Source organism: Austrofundulus limnaeus, unplaced genomic scaffold (genome assembly GCF_001266775.1).
Source record: "Austrofundulus limnaeus strain Quisiro unplaced genomic scaffold, Austrofundulus_limnaeus-1.0 Scaffold149, whole genome shotgun sequence".
Lineage (NCBI taxonomy): Eukaryota > Metazoa > Chordata > Actinopteri > Cyprinodontiformes > Rivulidae > Austrofundulus > Austrofundulus limnaeus.
The window spans coordinates 30,567-44,372 of record NW_013952551.1 but is presented as its reverse complement, the minus strand read 5'-3'; the positions used below and the strand labels follow the sequence as shown (position 1 = coordinate 44,372).

The 13,806-nt window shown below is 36.8% G+C and overlaps 1 protein-coding gene across 3 annotated transcripts in view; it reads right to left on the bottom strand.

Annotated features, from left to right (window-relative positions):
- LOC106523250 (voltage-dependent calcium channel gamma-5 subunit) overlaps nucleotides 1-11,842 on the bottom strand; it is a 24,409-nt gene extending 12,567 nt beyond the window's left edge. Inside the window, exon 1 of one of the 3 annotated variants that reach the window (XM_014016628.1) lies at nucleotides 11,516-11,842. The gene's annotated coding sequence lies outside the window, so the exon portion shown is untranslated. The remainder of the gene's footprint in view (nucleotides 1-11,515) is intronic. The other 2 variants (XM_014016625.1, XM_014016627.1) reach the window with 2 other exon arrangements.
- Nucleotides 11,843-13,806: the final 1,964 nt, after the last annotated feature.

Genomic DNA, 13,806 nt, shown 5'->3' with positions numbered 1-13,806 from the left:
CACACACACACACACACACACACACACACACACACACACACACACACACACACACACAGAAATAAAAATAAGAGGGGATCTTTCTGTGGCTGAGCAAAGCTTTTTCTAACTAAACTTCACTTTAAAAATTAATTTATGTTGAGGCTTGTTAAGAGAAGCACATTGAATAAAACAAAACATTTCCTTGACTGAACTTTGCTTTCTATGCTGCCTGCAAAAAATGCCATACAAAACCGATAATGCTTACGGTAAAATTAACAAAACTAAGTTTATTCTGTCTAAATAATTGGGCTTCTTTAACCCCTCACATTATTCTCATTTGAATTCATCTTGCTGAACGCAGCTGTGGAAGAAGAAGGTGTCAAGGATGTGTCGTCTTTTGAAAGTGCCTCACATAAAAGCCATGGATCGGTTGCTAACTAAAGCCTCGCATGTTCTGGAAAGTGAATCCTTGGGAGCACTGTGCGCAGGGTGAAAAGAAGTGATTCTACATAATGAGTTCTCAGCATGCTGTCACACTAAGAATGCAAGAGTGAAACTGGGAGGATGGAGGGAACAAACGTGTGAAAGAATTTTGAACTCGGCATTCGACATCTGCTTCGAATGGACTAACTTTCTGCATCATGACTAGATATAAAGACCCCAGTAGAGCAAAGCTGTGACATCGTCATTTAAAATGTCAGCTGGAAGCATAAAGGAAGTGTCTCCACAAACTGTAAAAGCAGAATAAATAAGATGGAACTCATGGCTGAAAAAGGTGTTTTGAGGAACGCACTAAAACAAATAATTCTGCAGCAATGAAGTACTTCTCTATTAGCTGTTTGTTTCATACATCATACCTAACTGTTTCATATTGGCTCAACAAATTTTCTTTTTTTCACTTAAGTCAATACCTTATGAATTCAGTGTTTAATAGAAAAATAAATAGAAGTCACAGAAAACCCCTCAATGTTATTAATTTGATTTGTATAAAACTCATAGAAAACCGTTTCTTAAGTTAAAAAAACAGTCTTGTTTCCGTAATTTCTTTTTTCATCTTTGACTTAACATCAGTTTTTGCTTTAAGACGTGTGAATCAAGGGATTTTTAATGAGAGTTGGTGTTCTTAAGATGAAAATAAATGAGCTATGAAGAGCCTTTATATGAAGTCATTTTTACTTTTCTCCTACTTTCAAACTAATCACAGAATGACAAGTTGTTCCAGAGAGAATACTGGTGACTGACCAAAAATGCATGCAGAATTGTTCCCCTAAATCAGGTACTCGTGGTTGAGGAGCTACTTTCAGTTATTTTTTTTCAACTCAATTCAAAAAACGTATTCATTTCATTAAAAACAAAATAACTGTATACTGTACAATAGAAATTAAGAAAATACACAAATCAAAACATCACAATAAATTGAAAGGTAGCAGACGAAGAATAAATCATAATGTCTGCCCCTTTTCAAAGAAAACATAATTTACAAAACAATACTAAATAAAAATAAAAATAAAGATAAAAACATCAACCCAAACAACAATTCATACAGTTTCACATTTTGCTCTTTCATATACCTTCAGAAAACTAGCTTTTATCTGTCTCTTAAATATATACATTGATCTGGCATTTTTAAGATCATCCTCCAGACCATTCCACAATCCTATACCCTGGATTAAATTACATCTTTCTCTCAAGCAAGTATGAAAATATGGCTTCACATACAGTTCCAGCCCCTTTAGATAATAACATCTGTCTCTCTTTACAAAGTTTGCCTGAATGTTGGAAGGTAATATGTTCTTATGAGCCTTGTACAGAAACAGTAAAATATTATAATTAACCAAATCATGGAATTTCAAAATTTCAATTTGCAAAATACTGTATTTGATGGATGGTTGTAATCTTTTCTCGCGACAATTCTCATGGCTCTTTTCTGTAAAATAAAAATTGGATTTGTAATTGTTTTGCAAGCTTTACCCCAGACTTCAATAAAGTAAATTAAATGTGGAACAATTATTGAATTGTACAACACAAGCAGAGCCTTGTCATTGAATAACTCCCTGACTTTATACAGTACTCCCATAGATTAAGATATTTTGGTTCTTAAATAATGTATGTGAGGTCTCCATGTCAGCTTGTCATCAATGATGACACCCAGAAATTTCACCTCACTGACTCTACAGAGCTCAGTACCATCTACTTTGAATGAAAAATCAACAGTTGTCTTCCTATTACTAAATATCATGTAATTTGTTTTATCCAAATTTAATGACAGTCTGTTTTGTTGAAACCAACTTTGTATTTTCTCAAATTCATTCTGTACCATCTCAAACATTTTTCTATATCTTTACCTAAACAAAAAAACTGTTGTATTGTCAGCAAATAAAACACATTTGAAAAGTCCTGACACATTTACTAAGTCATTCACATATAAAATGAATAACTTAGGTCCCAGTACAGAGCCTTGAGGGACTCCACATGTGATATTACCAAGTTTAGACCTTACACCATTTATCTGTACAAACAGTTTCCTATCTTTCAAATAACTAGATACCCATTGTAGTGCCGATCCTCTAATACCATATTTACTTAATTTTTCAAGAAGAATACTGTGATCAATTGTGTCGAAAGATTTTTTAGTATTTAGTATCAAGTATCAATATACTGTGGGTGTTTCCCACTCAATAAATCTTCTTTGCTGCACTTGCCCAGAAAGCTTCTTCAAGTGATTAATGCAAGAAACACACATAAACACACGTTAAGAAGTGAGCATTTAGCTTCTGAGATGAAGCCTTGTGACATAAAACCATTATAGCAATTTGAATTACAAATTAAAAATTAACTCTGTATGGCTAAGTTTGATTTCTTTGTTGGTCTGTGACACAGTTGAAACGCAGAGTTATCCAGCCAAATGGATAAAATGAGATTTCAGGTCAAATATCCATGAAATTTGATGGTTGTCACGTTTAGGTTTCTGTATGTTTTAAAGTAAACTCTTTATAGGAGCAGATGTAGGATAGAACTTCAGGAGAGGTTTGGAACATCACTGAGTCCAAGGATGGGAGCTAACAGTAGTTTTCAAAGTGGGGGCCGCTAGGAGAGCCTCTTAAAACTGGAGAGTAAGGAAATAAAAAATACAAAGACAAAACAATAATAAAAAAAATCTAACGTTTTAAATCATTATCATAAAATCAAATCTCTTTTCAATCATTATTTTAAAGTATAATTTATAATAATATATTGAAAAATTATTTAAGAGAGCTTAGGTTTGATTTATTTTCAGTGGGAATATGACACACTGTTTAAACCATGTTAAGACCAAAGAAAAAAACATTTTAAAGTTGATGGTTCTTTACATATTTTGTAGCATTGTTTGCAAGCGGGCTCCCCAGGCAGAAGCTAGTGCTGTTTAAGGGGGCCATGGAATGGAAAGGTTTGGGAACTTTTGGTCTATAAAACTTATTAAACTGTTCCCTGCTTGTAAGACCACACACAGTCATGTTTTGTATTGCATTTCAACAAACAGGGGTTTTGTGGGAAATTAGTGCAGAAAATTGAAAAACCTTCAAATGGACCAAAAGCAGGAACGTTTATCTCTCGTGTCCTGTTTTTATTTCCCAATGAAAATTACTTTCAATTAATATTCATCTGCTGTACAACTGAAACCCCCCAAACTACATTACAGAAACACTGACAAAAGACTATATTTTAACAATAAAAAAATAAAAGATGTTTTTCTAAACTAGGTCTGATTCACTTAGCTTTTTCTTCTTCTGAAGTTTAATATTAAAAATCAAAGAACAAAAATAGAAGAAAGTAAAGAAACCGTACAAAAATACATTAAACAAAGGCAGCCTTTGTTTAAAGTTGGTTCTGGAGCACCATCCATCAGACAGCATTCATTCACCCAAACAACATCACAACATTCAACCCCTCATGAATTTTAAGCATTTTATTCATTGATCTGGTCTCTAAAAGACTGTTTATGGTAACTGATCTCAGCTGGGGGAAAAGGATATTAGCTTCATTCAGACGTGTTTTTCATTAAATGTTCAAAGCAACCAGGGCTAAAACTCGGGATCTCTTCTTGCAAAGTAGCACACAAAAGGCTCTGTCTCCTGAATAAACATTAGTTTGTAATTTAAAAAAAGGTGATTGTAGACTAAAATTAATAATATTCATATTTCCCACCAATTGTAAAACTACTTTCTTGTGAAAAAATAAAAATGACATTTTCGAAATTCATTCAAGATGGACTTGCTGAAATACCTTTTCATGGGTCTAACTACATTTGATTATACAAACTGTTAAACTGCAAAAAAATATTTAAACGTGTTTAAGGTAAACTAACAAAAATGTTTACATTTTCCACCATTAAGAAAACACAGAGCATCTTCTCCATAGGGCTCAGAGGACATGCTGTGATCAAGTCAGGGCTGCTGTCCATAAATCATTGCCGGAGTAAAGGGCATGTTCTCACCAAAAGTAGGCCAATGTCTTTCCTGTCTACTTCTTTAATGTGCATGCAGCCTCCTGTCAACCTTAATCCAAGTAGCTCACAGCACAAATACAGAAACGCATGACAGGAAAAAAAAGAGAAATTAAGTACTATATGCTGCAAATTCACTTTGGTCTGAAAAAGCAACACACTGTAAATGCATCAGGTGTTTTCACCTGATACATTTGGTCCGCTTTAAATGGACCCCTGTCATTTCTGTCCAGTGGGAGCAATGACCGACATCTGCGTGGCTTTGTTTATTAATTATAGTCTATTTGCATAAGGCACAATGTGAATTCAATCTGCACTAAAGCAAATAAATAAATAAAGTCCACTAGTTGGTCCAGACAAAACAAGTGGATCAAAGGACTTTCCTGGTGTGAATACAACCTGAGGGTCCACCATTCTGATAAAGTTTCCAAAAAACAACGACAGCTGTGAAAAAATGTATATGGAAATTTTATTCAAACTAATGAGTGATTTCAAAGGTTTTGCTTAATCTCACACATCAGTGGGCTGCTATCAAGACAATAATGTCTATATAAACTTAATAATCTTTTAAAGAATGAGCTAAATATGGTGAGACATTCTATAAAGTGAGAGATGTCACAGCAAACAACTCCGTAATTGGACATCCTAATTCGAATCTGCGTATCTGTCCATCTCTGGTGAGGGGTTTTCAGTGTCACAGTGCAGATCTCTTTTGGCATGCTTATTGACCTAGTTCCTGTCGCTGTAAAAGTGTGGCTGTGAGTGCAGCCCCCTCTGTTGCTTCTGATGTGGACACGACACCCACACTGCGTGAGTTAGTTCCCGTTGGGCGACGTTGCTGGGGATGGCTGGAAAAGCCCGAGGACAGAGGTGGTCTAATGCGTGACAGAGTGGAGCTGTGGCATCAACACCGTGGCAGCTCCTGTTCTCAGCTGCTGAGTCCTGCTTTAATACTCTCAGCAGATGTAACACACAAAGAAAAGGTTTCGAACCATACATTCAGAAATCACTGATGACCACAAATATCCACAAAGTGACAGTTGTAAAAACAAACTGCACATTTCACAAAAGACAGAGGAGGCCAACACAAATCCTGCTGACAAGATTTAACAAATGTAAAGATGTTTACTCTGTTTTTATTGACCTAATAAGTTAGTTAGAATTATTTTGTCTATCTCAGTTTAACGCTGCAGCAGGCAACTTTCATTAAAAAATGACTTTTACGTATTTGTTGAAACTGTCAGTATGTCCTGACAGTAGAATACGAGACAGATAATTCATGAAAAAAATAAAATAACCCTCCTGTGTGTTCTCTCAGTGGTCCTACAGCCATTTGCAGAAATACACCCCTCCTGGTCTGAAACAGCCAATCACAGCCAGAAGGACTGTCTCACCAGTGTCAATCCCGCACTGATCCCGCCCCAACCCCCGCACAGTGCACACCCCCATCCTAGCTCATCCATCTGTGCCACCACTTCATGAACCAGTTCTAAAAGTTGCTGCAGATTTTGTCATCATTTCTCCGATGACTCAGCTGATTGATGAGCTTTTCTCACCCACTGTTCACCAATTCAAGGCTTCTGTGTTTTCCATTGAAGGTTTTACAGGTTTGTCATTCCCCACCTCACAGGCCAAATAAACAGGGACAACAGAATGAAAAAGATAATCAACCATTGGTGTTTTCCTTTTGTTAAACTTTTTTTCTTATCTTTTTTTTATAGATTCTACAATATTTTCACTCTCGGGCTTAAGGCAGTCAGGTTTTGTTGTTTGTAGTGATTATAAATGCTCAGAAGTAGTGAATCAGAAGAGTCGACTCCCATCAAGTGCGAGTCGGCTTCAGCCTGTCCCCTCAAGGGCCCTGCATACTTGATGAATTCAATAAAAATCAAAAGTTTGAATAAGATATTAAATAAAAATGATGATGCCTGCTTTTGTAACATAACAAATACCCAATGTTAATAAGTTATTAGTTCATAAACACACAAAGCATTCATATTTGCCAAGTTAAGCTTAATAAATGAGGCTTCAGATGATATTAAGTTAAAAATCATTTGGGAGAGGAAAGAGCCCGCTCTTCTTTGGGAGCCCGTTCCACAAGAGCCATCTTGAAAAGACACAAAACAACCATCTATTCACTTTATTGCCTCGTCTTTGCTGATCATGGTTAGCTGGTGTCACTGTGTGAGAGCCACCAGGACACTTTGCACGTCCATCATAGGCTACGTTCACACTGCAGGTCTTAATGCTTAATTCAATTCTTTTTGCTCAAATCCAATTTGTTTTCATGTGGATGTTCACAGTATATTTCAAATGTGACCTCCATCAGACTACAGTGTGAACTCTCCAGGACACTGATGCGACCCACATGCAGATGTGACGTCACACTGTTGTTGTGCAGTCAGAGCTGATTAAATAGTTATGCTTGTTTTCCCTCAGTGTTTCCTTTTCAACCTGCTCCTGGCTGCTCCAGTGCGCCGTGTATTTGTGGAACGAGAGCAATGTGCAGGAAGTAAAAAAAAAAACCTGAAGTTTCGATCTAGTAACTTTAGTATTGATACAATTTGACACTAAAATATCATATGTTGATGTGGTTTCTCATGTATCCAAGACATTGAAAATTAAAATAAAAGAGTTGAAGCAACTGGATTTCTGCTCTGTAGCTAAAGAGGTGCAGAGATATGAAATTTAAACTGCATGACTTGAGGTTGTAGTATAATTATTGTTGGATCGATCCGTATACTTTGGTATCAAGAGTTTTTTCACTGCACAGCACACACTGTCCTGTTCTACATCCACTCAGCCTGGATCCATTAACAGAAAGCCTGTTCCTGTCGTTTTTTCTCCTCATCCTGTGGCAGTTTATAAAACGAGTCAATGGATAGTCTTCTGGTTTTTAAGACTGCCATCTTTGTGTTTTCTTCATTGTCAGTGAAATGTTAAAGAATCACGCACGCTGCATAGTCTGTTAGAGAGTTTGATGGTCCAAGAGAATAACGACCCACTTAATTCATGCCTGCAATCTTAGAAATCAACACTGCTCCTGTCTTTGGTGTACACTTCCTATTTATATTTGATTTTATTGCTCCTGAAGCAACATCAGTTTTCACTTCTTCAAAAGGTTACCTGTCTCTTAAAAAAATCTGAGTGTTCAAGACAGTTTGTTTAATGTCAGTGGCCTCAGCTGAGGCAGGTTTGAGTTTTAGACTTTAATAAGAATCAGAAGATTATACTTTTTAGTTTGTATCACAATCCTGGATTGAGTTTTCCTTTAGCATCACAGCTTCTAATCTGTGTAACATCTACATCACTCTAATGAGCAAACACAGAAAACTCAAACAACTGGTGACCACAAGAAAAGGGTTTAAATATCAGTGTATCAGAACCATGGTTTCTGGTGTAAAGTGTTTATTTTTGTGTTAACTTTCCCATCAATAAAAGCTGTTCAGGTTGAGGCTGATGACACACACAGTGTCTTACTCTGCTCCTCCACTAGTCTGCCTCCTTTGCTAAGCACTGACAGCTGCCAGCCTCCATTATTCATGGTTCAGGAACAAGAGGTTAATATACATTCAGCACTGGCAGTTCCAGTATAACTGAACTCACTCCCATCAAGACTATATAAAAAATACCAAAATATCTAACAGTAATGTGGCAGAAAGACTTGACAGACTAACAGATCTGGACTGATTGTTTTTGCTGAAAAATCAAATCTCTTGAACTAAATCTTCAAATTAGTAGATGCTTCTTTTTAATTGAAGGCTTTTTATATTGCGTATGAAGCAAAAACACTTCAGCTTTTCATCAGTTCAAATCACATTATTTCAGTAGAAATCAATGAGTGCCTTATTGTTTTGATTCTATTGGCAGGTACTTGTTTTCTAGACTTTTTTTAAAATAAAACAGTGTTTTAAACTCACAGCATCTATACATTTTTCATATCGAAAGGTTTTACCAATCAGAACTGTGCAGCAACTATTAACATGTAATATCTTTCTAACATGTAAAACGTTTCAAACTGTTAAAGTTATAATGCAAGGGATTTTATTCTTTGTCCAAGAGGCTCATTAACTTTGAGTTGGCCTCCAGATGAAGGCTAACAAGCTAAAATAATTTCTCAGTCATCTAATTTCGGTGATGCAACAGCAAACCCTTGAGGGCACGCCCACCCAGTAAGAGAATAAATACCGTGGTTCAAGCCAGATGCTGCCGAGCGAACAGCAGTCAGAAAGCAGAGAGATGGTGACGGTGCAGGTACCAGATAGAAAAACTGAAGTGGAGATTTTTCTGTCCTGCTCTCCTATCTTCTTTGCATTAAAATCACATAACTCGTGTACAATCCTGGGCTTGTCACGCATGTTTGCATGGAAACTGTTGGAGGAAAAGGGTCTCTTTTCTCTCATACCAAGACCTGTGGTCAGTCTGCATGAAAGAGAAATAGAGCTCATCTCATTTCTGTAATGTCACATTATTTTACCCTGATGCAACGACTGGCTCACGCTTCACGAGCTGCTCTGCAGGCAGTTCCTTCATGTCTTTAGCAAACAATTTTGACTTTGAGCTGTCATTCCTTGGGCACTTTCTCCAACAGGGAGAGTCATGACACAAGTCTTCTGAGGTTTCTTGTCAACTTTAATTTCTCTTGAAAACACAAACAAGGAGAAACAAAACCTTTCACAGCAGCAACACAGCAGTCATTTGTTTAACCTCTTTATTTTACAGAGATAAATCTAGCGTCAGACGTTAAGCAGCTTTTTTAAAAAATGTAATACTGTGTCACATTTTAAGAAAAGACACTGTCGCGGTTTTTTCAAGGGTTTACGCTCCACTAAGTGTGGCAAGAAAACTGACCTATAGCAAAACCACTGACATCCATTTAGCAGAGTTTGTTTGGAGAACAGGTCTCTGCTGTTTAGAGGAGCTTGACACGGACGGCCCTGTCGCCAAGCAACACAATGCAGAGAAGCCTCTGAATTAGTCAAGCATGGATGGACTGATGAGAGTCCTGAAACACTGCTTTCCATTTGGCGGGGAATTTTTATACGCTGGAGTGGCCGTGAAGAACAGGAAAAATGAAATAACGCACAAAAACATCCTATTCAGGGATTAAACAACGCTATAGGCACCGACAGCACTCCAGCTGTGATCACAAGCGACTATTGTGTATTTTTTACAAACATAATTTTAAATAAAATGCTCATTAGAGCTAGTCATTTATGGGCAGCCAAAACAGTAACGTGATGCATTAAGAGACATAATAGTTTACTGTTATTGTCCATCATGTGAATGCTGAGAGAAACTGTTGAAGATGTTACAACTAAAAATCAATCCAATCACATTTCTGACCCATCATATCGAAATGAGGATTAAGTCAAATTTGGTCAAAATGACCTCATCACATTTTCAGATTTCTGGCTTTAAAGCTACATTTTGACACCTGGATCATTCTGATACCATAAACAGAATCAGAGATATGCCCTAATTTGTCTTGTTGGTTACGATGATACATTAATATTTGGTCAGAATCCTGATTTTATGCCATTTTAATGAGGACTTTTTAATTTCCTTATGAAAAGGAAATCCAAATAGTATTTAAATATTGACATTTCTCAGGTGGAAAGAAACAAAAACTTTTCTAGCTCACAGGGAAAATCTCAAAATTTAGTGGGATTTTTCCTCAAAATCAGGTTTTTTGTTTCAACTGCTCAAGAAAGTGCTTCAAAAATTTTTTATGATTATATTTCACACAGTTCATTCAAATGAAACACTGATAAGGCATTTATTTGTTATATTTGAAAGAAATTCAATTTTTTGTAAGTGTTTTAATCAAAACACTATGTTTGCCCATTTCTCCATTTACCACATTTAGACTTAATCCTCGTTTTGATGTGATGGCTTTGTGCTAATCAAAATGGTGTTTCTACTTTACACACTCTTATATTTTACCAGCTATATACATCATAGATTTATTTGGTCTAAATAAATAAATAAATAAATAAATAAATAAATAAATAAATAAATAAATAAATCATCTGTCTTATTTGCTAAAGAACCTTTGAAAATGTCCCTGTTTCTCAGTGTGACATTTGTATCACACGTTTTATTTAAGCCGCCCTACAGCTCTGTTTTTTTCTGCTGGCAGAAGTGACAACCGTGAACATCCATGTTGCAAAGTTAACAAGACACAAAGACGGAGGTGAAGAGGTTTGCAGCTGAATAATTTAAACTATACAAGACGCATGAAAGTGGCAGTTATTGTCCTGTACAGCCATGATGGGAAGGTTGTCACTGAAATCCAGGATATGACGCCGATCGAAATTAAAGAAGCAATTTAAAGTCAGCATCGGTCCTAATCAAAGCAACACAAAAACAGTGAGAGTTCAGAATAACTGCAGATTACCAAAACTCAAGGATGTTTTTAAGGACAACGCAGGCGAAAAGTATCTCCAAAATATGAAGAATGAATGTAAAAGAAGAACTGAGCTGAGACTTCAGCAGCTGTCAGCAGTTTCCTGCTTATAAGTTCCAGACTAAACACACGCTGTATGTCCATATGAAATGAAAAGTTTCAAAGGATTCATACAGGTGACTTTATACAAGCAGAAGCTCTGTATTAGAAATGTTACTTTCATACTTTTCATGTCTCACATTCTGCTGAAACTTTGAAGAACAAATGTGAGCTGTCTATTGTCGCAGAAAAAAATCCTAATTTAATTATTTTAAATTAAAAATATTTAGACTTAACAAAAATAACGTTCAATCCAAAACACAGACAAGGCAATTTCATCTCAAGTGGTTTTGCTGATAAACAATCTTTTCTGACCTGAAGATCAGTTTTTGTTCAAGTCATGCACGTTTTTACAGCTTCCAGGAGGATTAGCGCCAGAAGTTATTTTTTTCAAGAGTATATTTGGCATTACGAGACTCACAGGATGCGCAAAACAAACAAAACGCTCGCAGCTCTGAACAAAAACAAACAAGCAAAAGGAAGTCGACAAGTCACCTATCTTTAAATTAAACGCTTAAATAAAAAAAGACGACAAAATTTACCTTCGCGATGAAGACTTGCTGAAAAAAAAAGCAGCGCTTCTCCCTCTTTATTTATGTCCTCCTTTGTGTTGTTATTATTTTCTTCCTCCTCGTGCAGCCGCTCAGCGTGGCGCGCGTGAAGTCAGAACCGACTGCTGTGGGACTCGAGAAATAACTGAGCGCGCGATGCGCTGCACGTGCTCCAACTCTTCTGCTGCCTGTCTCAGGTGTTCGACGGAGGGAGACAAAGAAAAAGGAGGATGTTGCGTTCAAATGTTGTGGGGTATTTTTAACTCCCGTTCAAACACGTGCCTGCGCTGGTTTAGTTAACATCGTTCAAACATTGAACTAATGAACGTCTCATTGTAAAAAAAAAAAAAAAAAGTAAAAAAAAAATCTAACTTTTAACTTAAAACTGTACCCATAAAAGCAGATCTTATATTAAAATAACTGATGTTTTTGGTAAAGGCAATGTTACCCTGATTTTACAGCTACTCATAGAAACGTTTAAAGGTCCACAATGTGACCATGTTGAAAAGACTGATAATATAAATGGCTACCAAAGAGCTCAGAACAACTTCAAAAGAGATGAAATCCAAGGTCAAGTTGCATCAGTGTCATAAGTTCGCACCATTGGTCTGTTTGAGCAAAACATATACAGGTGCTGGTCATAAAATTAGAATATCATGAAAAAGTAGATTTATTTCAGTAATTCCATTTAAAAAGTGAAACTTGTATATTATATTCATACATTACATATAAACTCATATATTTCAAATGTTTATTTCGTTTAATTTTGATGATTACAAATGACAACAAATGAAAATCTCAAATTCATCATATCAGAAAATTAGAATATTACTGAAGACCAATAAAAACAAAGGATTTATAGAAATGTTGCCAACTGAAAAGTATGAACATGAAAAGTATGAGCATGTACAGCACTCAGTATTTAGTTGGGGCTCCTTTGGCCTGTATTACTGCAGCAATGCGGCGTGGCATGGAGTCGATCAGTCTGTGGCACTGCTCAGGTGTTATGAAAGCCCAGGTTGCTCTAATAGTGGCTTTTAGCTCTTCTGAATTGTTGGGTCTGGTGTATTGCATCTTCTTCACAATACCCCATAGATTTTCTATGGTGTTAAGGTCAGGAGAGTTTGCTGGCCAATTAAGAACAGGGATACCATGGTCCTTCAACCAGGTACTGGTAGCTTTGGCACTGTGTGCAGGTGCCAAGTCCTGTTGGAAAATAAAATCTGCATCTCCAAAAAGTTGGTCAGCAGCAGGAAGCATGAAGTGCTCTAAAACTTCCTGGTATGTGGCTGCGTTGACCCTGGACCTCAGAAAACACAATGGACCAACACCAGCAGATGACATGGCACCCCAAACCATCACTGACTGTGGAAACTTTACACTGGACTTCAAGCAACGTGGATGAAGTGCCTCTCTTCTTTTCCTCCAGACTCTGGGACCTTGATTTCCAAAGGAAATGCAAAATTTACTTTCATCAGAGAGCATGACTTTGGACCACTCACCAGCAGTCCAGTCCTGTTTCTCTGTAGCCCAGGCAAGACGCTTCTGACGCTGTCTGTGGTTCAAGAGTGGCTTGACACAAGGAATGCGACAGCAGAAACCCATGTCTTTCATACGTCTGTGTGTGGTGGTTCTTGAAGCACTCACTCCAGCTGCAGTCCACTCTTTGTGAATCTCCCCCACATTTTTGAATGGGTTTTGTTTCACAATCCTCTCCAGGGTGCGGTTATCTCTCTTGCTTGTACATCTTTTCCTTCCCTTCGCCTCTCTATTAATGTGCTTGGACACAGAGCTCTGTGAACAGCCAGCCTCTTTAGCGATGACCTTTTGTGTCTTGCCCTCCTTGTGCAAGGTGTCGATGGTCGTCTTTTGGACAACTGTCAAGTCAGCAGTCTTCCCCATGATTGTGTAGCCTATAGAACTAGACTGAAAGACCATTTAAAGGCCTTTGCAGGTGGTTTGCGTTAATTATCTGATTAGAGTGTGGTACCTGGTGCCATCAATTTTGAACCTTTTCACAAGATTCTAATTTTCTGATATGCTGAATTTGAGATTTTCATTTGTTGTCATTTGTAATCATCAAAATTAAACGAAATAAACATTTGAAATATATGAGTTTGTATGTAATGTATGAATATAATATACAAGTTTCACTTTTTAAATGGAATTACTGAAATATATCTACTTTTTCATGATATTCTAATTTTATGACCAGCACCTGTATTTAAAGAACCCAAAGAGGACAACACATTTTTACAAAACTGTATAGTGACAAGACAAAG